The following is a 10,255-nucleotide window of genomic DNA, read 5'->3' on the forward strand; positions in this document are numbered from 1 at the left end:
TTTATTTCTCCATCAATTTTGAATGAGATCCTTGCTGGGTACAGTAATCTTGGTTGTAGATTTTTCCCTTTCAGTGCTTTAAATATATCCTGCCATTCCCTTCTGGCCTGCACAGTTTCTGCTGGAAGATCAGCTGTTAAGCATGTGGGGTTTCCCTTGTATGTTACTTGTTGCTTTTCCCTTGCTGGTTTTAATATTCTTTCTTCATGTTTAGCCTTTGCTAGTTTGATTAGTATGTGTCTTGGCATGCTTCTCCTTGGATTTATCCTGTATGGGACTCTTTGTACCTCTTGGACTTGATTGACTATTTCCTTTTCCATGTTGGGGAAATTTTCAACTATAATCTCTTCAAAATTTTCTCATACCCTTTCTTTTTCTCTTCTTTTTCTGAGACCCCTATAATTCAAATGTTGGTGCATTTGATATGGTCCCAGAGGTCTCTGAGACTGTCCTCAGTTCTTTTCATTCTTTTAACTTTATTCTGTTCTTCAGAAGTTATTTCCACCATTTTATCTTCCAGCTCACTGATTTGTCCTTCTGCTTCAGATATTCTGATATTGATTCCTTCTACAGTATTTTTAATTTCAGTAATTGTGTTGTGTGCCTCTGTATGTTTATTCTTGAATCTAGGTCTTTGTTAATTGTTTCTTGCATTTTATCCATTTTGTTTTAAAGGTTTTTGATCATCTTTACTATCATTCTGAATGTTTTTTAATGGAGTTTGCCTATTTCCTCTTCATTTATTTGTACTTCTGTGTTTCTAGTTTGTTCCTTCATTTGTGTAGTATTTCTCTGCCTTTTCATTATTTTTTTTTAACTTATTGTGTTTGAGGTCTCCTTTTCCCAGGCTTCAAGATTGAATTTTTTCTTCCTTTTGGTTTCTGCCCTCCTGAGGTTGGTCCAGTGGTTTGTGTGAGCTTCATATAGGGTGAGATTTGTGCTAAGTTTTTGTTTGTTTTCCCTCTGATGGGCAAGGCTGAGTGAGGTGGTAATCCTGTCTGCTGATGACTGAGTTTGTATTTTGTTTCTTGTTTAGATGAGGCATCCTGCACAGGGTGCTACTGGTGGTTGGGTGATGCCAGGTCTTGTATTCAAGTGGTTTCCTTTGTGTGAGTTTTCACTATTTGATACTCCCTAAGGTTAGTTCTCTGGTAATCTAGGGTCTTGGAGTCAGTACTCCAACTCCAGAGGCTCTGGGCTTGATCTGCTCTGATATTGACTGGGCAGGATCCAGTCTCCCTCCATCTGTGGCTCTGCCTCCAAGAAGCCAATTAGCCTGGGGAGAGACCATAGATCATCCTTCTGAGGCTGGCAGGGAAAGGCGTCACACCAACAACCAAGGTGCAGAGTCTAAAGGAGGCAGAGGTTCAGTTCCGGCAGGAGCAGCTGCCACTAATCCCTCAACCACCATTCTTATACAGAATCTTCTCCACCTTGTCACTCCCAAGGGTCTTTCAGCTTCTGACTGTACGCTTCTAATGATTTCCCTAGGGGATAGGGGATGGTACTAGTATTCAGCCATTTGCTGGATACTGTGTGCTAGGTATTCTCTCCTGTATGCCCTTTAGTCACCCTAGCTGATAAATATTGCTATTCCCAGTTTGTAAATGTTGACACTGAGGTTCACAGAGCTTAAGAAACTTGTTCTTTAAAAAGTATGTAGATTTCAATTTTAGCTCAACATATGAAAACTTGGAAATCCCATTCTAACATTAAGAAAAAGCTGAAAAAACTGAACATCAGTTACTTAGCTTGTATTCATCAGAACACAGAATTCACAGAGCAAACTGCAACCCCCAAATCTGGAGAGTCAGATGAACACAGAGAATACTGCTGAGATCCACTTCCTTGGAGCCCAAGCTACTAGTGCCATAAACTGGTAAAAATGCTTAAATGCTAATTGTGAAAAATTGCTGGAAGCTGAATGTGGACTAGCTTGAGGGTGAGAAACTGCTAGGGGCCACAGTTCTAGCGGGGGCTTCACTCTTCAGGTGGGCTTTACATCCAAGAAACCCACCAGGTTGTCACAGTAAAGATCAGAAAAAGATCCCTTTGTGGATCAGCTCATGGAAGAAAAAGCATAATCATTGTGAAATATACTGAAAGCATTTTTTATAATTCACTCTTTGCAACCCTATGGACCATGCCAGTCTCCTCTGTCCATGGAATTTCCCGGATAAGAATATTGCAGTGGACAGCTATTCCCTTCTCCAGGGGATCTTCCCAACCCAGGGACTGAACCCAGGTCTCCTGCATTACAGGCAGATTCTTTACTGTCTGAGCCACCAGGGAAGCCCCATAGTGCACTCCAGAAGACATGTTATCTGAACCTTATCTCAGGCAGGGGAAGGGCATTCTTCCCACCCCAGCTCCATCTTTCCTCCCTGTTTCATCTAAGGGAAACAAGGTGAAAGTGAAAGTGAAGTCACTCAGTCGTGTCCGACTCTTAGCGACCCCATGGACTACAGCCTACCAGGCTCCTCCGTCCATGGGATTTTCCAAGCAAGAGTACTGGAGTGGGGTGCCATTGCCTTCTCCAAAAGAAACTACAATACAGGGAGTTAAATTTTTTCTATGATATGCTCTTTTGCTAAAAAATACTTTAATAATTCTAAAAGTAATTTTGGAAGGCATGGGGGAGGACGGAAGAGCTGAATTATTATTGCAGGGTCTCTGATCAGTGCTTTTTGTCCAATCCAGTGAGGTAATTAAAGATTTATAAAAATATACATATAAATGAATCACTCTGCTGTACACCTGAAACTAAAACAATATTGTACATTAACTATACTTCAAGAAAAAAAATTGAATTAAAAAACCAAAAGATTTATAATAGAAATCAAGGTGATAAAAATAACATTCAGCCGGGGATCATACCATTCAAGAAAAAGATCAAGAAAACCGCTTGTTAAAGCCAAGGTAATATAATCAAATTATATTAATAATATCCTATTCTTAGTAACAGAAATACTCAGTATAAGTGTTACAAAAACAAGTCTTATCATGTATTCAACACCATCATTTGCCAAGCGTTATGTTAGGTGCTTTACAATCATGATTCTAAATTCTAAAAACTATTCTTAGGAAGATGGGTAAGGTAAGGGAAACAAACAAACAAACAAAACTAGAAAAAACAACCATAGGTAACAGGGATCAGGCCTTTAAGGAAATAAACTGAGACTACTATAGCCAGATGGGCTTCCCTGATAGCTCAGTTGGTAAAGAATCCGCCTGCAATGCAGGAGACCTCGGTTCGATTCCTGGGTCAGAAAGATCCCCTGGAGAAGGGAAAGGCTACCCACTCCAGTATTCTGGCCTAGAGAATTCCATGGACAGTCCATGGGGTCGCAAAGAGTCAGACACAACTGAGCCATTTTCACTTCACTTTCACTATAGCCAGAAAAGGCAGCTGTGGACAAGAAGAAACACTTGTGAAGGTCACAACCAAGAAACACAAGCCTACCAAAGCAATTGGGTTTAACTTGAAGACTGTAGAATGTCACTTCTTCTCCACACCTTACTACTCCACCGACAGTGTCCCAGTAGACTAATAATGGGTTGTAGCCTGTTAAATGGTTAAAATAGAACACAATAATTGAGGTACACCATTGTGAGGTTTCAGAACTCTTGGATAAAGAGAAGAAACTTCAGGGAGAAAAAACAGGTTTTGTACAAAGGATCAAGAAGCTGAATACCACTGGACTTCTCAACAACAATAATGAAACTATTATTGAAATACTGGCAATAATGAAAGCCATTACAGAAGGTAATGGCTAGAATAGCTTCAAGATTCTCAAGGAAAATAGTTCCAACCTAAAATGTCACGCTCGGCCTACCAGTTATGCCAATTAAATGTGACATTTTTCAGAAATCAAATATCACCAAATTCCCTTGCATTTATTTTCAGAAAGTTGATAGAGGATATACCATACCAAACAAGGGAGAAACCTTTCCTGAAAGAGAAGACATAACTGACGACTCCTTCCACTCCTCTGTCCCAGAGCTCAATCCCTACCATTAATGAATGTTGTTTGTATTTCTGTTTCTGCAGCCTAAGATCCCACTGGATCTTGGTAATTACATCATGTTCTCTGAAATAAATTTCAATCCAAATCCTCAAATTAACTGACCAACTGCTAATGTTAAACCATATCCTCCCCCAACACAGACACACCAGGTACCCACACTTGATTATCCCAAACTTGGAGATTTATATTGATAAGTTCCCTGGATTGTGCCATGAGCCCTGCCTTGTTTTATCTAAGTGCAGAATCTGCTATCTACTACTGTTAAAATCCATGTTGTTAGTTTTGTCCCATTGCTCTAGACTGTCAGGATCCTTTCTGATCCTCTTTCTGTCATCCAGTGTACTTGCTGTCCTTTCCAAACTCCTTTCATTTGTCATCCACAAATGAAATCAATGTGTTCTGTAAACTTTCAACCAAGTCATGGACACAAATGCCAAACAAAGCAAGGCTGCATCATCCAGAAGTTCATCAATCAATGCCAACAGCTGATCTACCAGTTACGACTTTCCCTAACTCTGATGGGGAAAATGCTCCTGGAGAGAGCACCAGATCTGTAAACAAAAAACTGTTTATCATTAACATGGGCTATCTGGTTTCTATGCTGTAATGCAATTCATGAGACATTTGCAATTTTAAGTGCAAACAAATTCTTTGCATAAAGTTTGAAATTGATACATTATCTTAGCCTCAGTTTGTGAAAACCAGCTACAGAGGAAAAATATAGGAGGAGAATCTCATATATTAGTTCTAAAGAAAATATAAAATAGACATTGCCTCCAGTCCCTATTACCCTTAAAATCCCTTTAGGAAAAGCCACATTGGAGAACATCTCAGTCTCTCAGTGAGATCACCAACATGAGTTTCCTTTCAGCATTGGAACAGATTGCTGTCTCTTTAGCTGATCATCAGTGAAGTAGCTGGTTCCATTTTAGTGACCATATTAAAAGAAAAATATGTTTATTTTAAAAAAAATTTAATCAGGTGTATTTGAATTAGTGTTGTGTTAGTTTCATGTGTACAGAAAAGTGATTCAGTTATACATACATATATTCATTCATTTTTAGATTTATTTTTCTCACATAAGTTATCACAGGATATTGAGTAGAGTTTACTGTTCTATATAATAGGTCCTTGTTGATTAGCTAACTTATACATAGTGGTGTGAATATGTTCATTCCAACCTCATTTATTCCTCCCCCCCCCCCCCCAACATTTCCCCTTTGGTAACCAAAAGCTTGTTTTGATATCTGTAAATCTGTTTCTGTTTTGTAAGTTCATTTGTATCACTTTTCAAAATTAGATTCCACATATGAGTGGTATCATATGATATCTATCTATCTGATTTACTTTACTTAGTATGATAATCTCTAGATCTATCCATGTTGCTGCAAATGACATTATTTTGTTCTTTTTATGGCTCAGTAATATTACATTGTATATGTGTATTACATCTTCTTTATCCATTCCTCTATTGATGGTCATTTAGGTTGCTTTCCGTTTCCTGACTATTGTAAATCATGCTGCAGTGAACATCAAGGTGCAGGTACATTTTTGGATTATGGTTTTCTCTGGACAAATGCCCAGGAGTGAGATTGCTGGATCATATAATAGCTTTATTTTTAGTTTTTTGAGGACCTTCTATACTGTTTTCTATAGTGGCTGTACCAGCTTGCATTCCTACCAACAATGTGGGAGGGTTCCCTTTTCTTTACACCCTCTCCATCATTTACTGTTTGTAGACTTTTTGATGATGGCTGATCTGACTGCTGTGAAATGAAACCTCATGGTAGTTTTGATCTACAGTTTTCTGATAATTAGTGATGTTGAACATCTTTTCATGTGGTGTCTGAACCTTTATGTCTTCTTTGGAGAAATGTGTATTTAGATCTTCTGCCCATTATTTGATTGAGTTGTTTATGGGTTTGATTTTTTTTTTTAACATAAAGCTGCATGAATTGTTTATATACTTTGGAGATTAATTCCTTGCTGATCACTTCATTTGCGGAGGTTTTCTCCCATTCTTTGGGTTATCTTTCATTTTGTTTATTGTTTCCTTTGCTGTATAGAGGCTTTTAAGTTTAATTAGGTCTTATTGGTTTATTTTTGTTTTTATGTATCTTTTCAGTACTAGAATCACGCTCCTTGTGGAAAGATACACCCACTGTTAGGAAAGCAAAAGCATTGTGTGACTATCAGGTTTTCATCTCACCTAGACCCCACAGCACGCACTTAGTGAATGGAATAGATGGAAATATTACACAGTCTCTTACTCTCAATCTCTCTCTTGTGTCCCTTTCTTCCCCACAACCTGACCCATTCCTCAGAGTAGAATTTACTTTAGTTAAACATGAATATTTTGGTTGTTTAGCCATACCACATTTAGACAAAAGGGTCAAAAGTATGCAGATTTCTGAAACCTGAGACCAGAAAGGATGTTTAGAGGCAGACAGTCCTTCAAATTAAGGTCAATTACCTTACAGTCTGTTATTTTGGGAGATTCAGGGCTGGCCATTTCAGCAACAGGGTAAGTGTCCATTATAATCCAGATTTGTCATAGTTTAATTACATGTCTACCTTGGGGAATTATTGGGTGCCTAGATCTGCTCTTTCTAGTTACTCTCCTATCATTGTCCCCTGTCTCATAAAGTTGAGAAGAGACCAGGTCAACTGGAAACACGTTTTCAGTTCAGTTCAGTTCAGCTGCTCAGTCATGTCTGACTCTTTGCGACCCCATGAAGCACAGCACGCCAGGCCTCCCTGTCCATCACCAACTCTCGGAGTTCACCCAAACTCATGTCCATTGAATCAATGATGCCATTCAACCATCTCATCGTCTGTCATCCCCTTCTCCTCCTGCCCTCAATCTTTCCCAGCATCAGGGTCTTTTCAAATGAGTCAGTTCTTCACATCAGGTGACCAAAGTATTGGAGTTTCAGCTTCAACATCAGTTCTTCCAATGAACACTCAGGACTGATCTCCTTTAGGATGGACTGGTTGGATTTCCTTGCAATCCAAGGGACTCTCAAGAGTCTTCTCCAACACCACAGTTCAAAAGCATCAATTCAAAAACACTCAGCTTTCTTTACAGTCCAACTCTCACATCCATACATGACCACTGGAAAAACCATAGCCTTGACTAGAGAGACCTTTGTTGGCAAAGTAATGTCTCTGCTTTTGAATATGCTATCTAGGTTGGTCATAACTTTCCTTCCAAGGAGTAAGCATCTTTTAATTTCATGGCTGCAATCACCATCTGCAGTGATTTTGGAGCCCCCCAAAATAAAGTCTGACACTGTTTCCCCATCTATTTCCCATGAAGTGATGGGACCAGATACTATGATCTTCGTTTTCTGAATGTTGAGCTTTAAGCCAACTTTTTCACTCTCCTCTTTCACTTTTATCAAGAGGCTCTTTAGTTCTTCTTCACTTTCTGCCATAAGGGTGGTGTCATCTGCATATCTGAGGTTATTGATATTTCTCCCGGCAATCTTGATTTCAGCTTGCACTTTTTCCAGCCCAGGATTTCTCATGATGCACTCTGCATACAAGTTAAATAAGCAGGGTGACAATATACAACCTTGATGTATTCCTTTTCCTATTTGGAACCAGTCTGTTGTTCCATGTCCAGTTCTAACTGTTGCTTCCTGACCTGCATACAAGTTTCTCAAGAGGCAGATCAGGTGGTCTGGTAAAACTGGGGTTTTAGAGTCTCCTAATATAAATAATGCAAAGGAAAGTCACTGCTCCTCCATTGCCTTGCCTGGCTAGCAGTTTTTAGGAAGGAGGAAAATTCGTCTTATGAAAAGAGCAGTGAGCTTGTTTTTCATGACAGGGAACTACAAAAAAGAAAACCAGGGTGTATTGAAGGGTTTGACATAGGCAGTGTCATAATGGTGTGCATATCTAATGTACCCAATAACCTTACTTGAAACAGATATGGGCATCTGTAGCATTTCTACTTATTACTACAGTGAAAGTGAAGTTGCTCCGTCGTGTCCGACTCTTTGCAACCACATAGACTGTAGCCTACCAGGCTCCTCCGTCCATGGGATTTTCCAGACAAGAGTACTGGAGTGGGTTGCCATTACAGTAGGAGGATTTTATTTTTAACCCAGATAACAGGACCCGAGCCAGGTATGTATGTATGAAATAGTAACCCAGCCCTCAGAAAGAGAAGCACACTATTGACAAACAGTGCCTAACTCTAAATGAAAATTTGGACTCACATGGTCTTTGGCTGCATGAGGAAAGCACTTAGGTTCAGTAATTTACAGAATTAAATGAGTGTCATATTCAAGAGCTTTTAGTAGGAATGGTACAATTAAATGACCAATATTTCAACAAAGCATTTAAAATTCTTATCCTTAATTCAATTTGACCATTTAAGGAGATTTATTAAGCAGATAAATATTATCCTGAAACCTGAGACAGAACTGTGTTTGAGTGTCTCTTATAGAAGTACAGGTCAGCAGTGGACTGTTGCATAAGCAGGGGCTCTGGGTGCAGCAGACTTGGGTTTGGCATAAGCCCTCTTGGAGGAAGTCGCCATTAACCCCACCATAGAGCTGCCAGAACTTACATTGGACTGGGAAATAGACTCTTGGAGGGCACAAACAGAACCTTGTGTGCACCAGGACCCAGGAGAAAGGAGCAGTGACCCCATAAGAGACTGACCCACTCTTGCCCAGGAGTGTCCAGGAGTCTCCCTTGGAGGCGTGGGTCAGTGGTGGCCTGCTACAGGGTTGGGGCCCTGAGTGTAGCAGTACACCTATGGGACTTTTTGAAGGAGGTCGCCTTTATCTTCATTACCTCCACCATAGTTTGGCCTCAGGTCAAATAACAGGGAGGGAACACAGCCGCTCTTCAACAGAAAATTGGATTAAAGATTTACTGAACATGGCCCCGCCCATCAGAACAAGACACAGTTTCCCCCTCAGTCAGTCTCTCCCATCAGGAAGCTTCCATCAGCCTCTTAGCCTTCTCCAACAGAGGGCAGACAAACTGAAAACCACAAACACAGAAAACTAACCAGTCTGATCACATGGACCACAGTCTTGTCTAACTCAATGAAACTATGAGCCATGCCATGTAGGGCCACCCAAGAGGGACAGGTCATGGTGGAGAGTTCTGAGAAAACATGATCCATTGGAGAAGGGAATGGCAAACCACTTCAGTTTTCTTGCCTTGAGAGCCCCATGAACAGTATGAAAAGGCAAAATGATAGGATACTGAAAGAGAAAATCCCCAGGTCCATATGTGCCCAATATGCTATTGGAGATCAGTGGAGAAATAACTCCAGAAAGAATGAAGGGATGGAGCCAAAGCAAAAACAATATCCAGTTGTGGATGTGACTGGTGATAGAAGCAAGGTCTGATACTGTAAAGAGCAATATTGCATAGGAAGCTGGAATGTCAGGTCCATGAATCAACGCAAGTTGGAAGTGGTCAAACGAGATGGCAAGAGTGAACGTCGACATTCTAGGAATCAGCGAACTAAAATGGACTGGAATGGGTGAATTTAACTCAGATGACCATTATATCTACTACTGTGGGCAAGAATCCCTTAGAAGAAATGGAGTAGCCATCATAGTCAACAAATGAATCTGAAATGCAGTACCTGGATACAATCTCAGAAACAACAGAATGATTGCTGTTCATTTCCAAGGCAAACCATTCAATATCACAGTAATCCAAGTTTATGCCCCGACCAGTAATGCTGAAGAAGCTGAAGTTGAAAGGTTCTATGAAGACCTACAAGACCTTCTAGAACTAACACACAAAAAGATGTCTTTTCAATATAGGGGACTGGAATGCAAAAGTAGGAAGTCAAGAAACACTTGGCTGCTGCTGCTGCTAAGTCACTTGAGTCATGTCCAACTCTGTGCAACCCAATGGACGGCAGCCCACCAGGCTTCCCCGTCCCTGGGATTCTCCAGGCAAGAACACTGGAGTGGGTCGCCATTTCCTTCTCCAATGTATGAAAGTGAAAAGTGAAAGTGAAGTCTCTCAGTCATGTCCGACTCTTCGCGACCCCATGGACTGTAGCCTACCAGGCTCCTCTGTCCGTGGGATTTTCCAGGCAAGAATACTGGAGTGGGGTGCCATTGCCTTCTCCGAAGAAACACCTGGAGTAACAGGCAAATTTGGCCTTGGAGTACAGAATGAAGCAGGGCAAAGGCTAACAGAGTTTTGCCAAGAAAATGCACTGGTCATAGCAAACACCCTCT

This window comes from Bos indicus x Bos taurus, chromosome 4 (assembly GCF_003369695.1).
Source record: "Bos indicus x Bos taurus breed Angus x Brahman F1 hybrid chromosome 4, Bos_hybrid_MaternalHap_v2.0, whole genome shotgun sequence".
NCBI classification, from domain to species: Eukaryota; Metazoa; Chordata; class Mammalia; order Artiodactyla; family Bovidae; genus Bos; species Bos indicus x Bos taurus.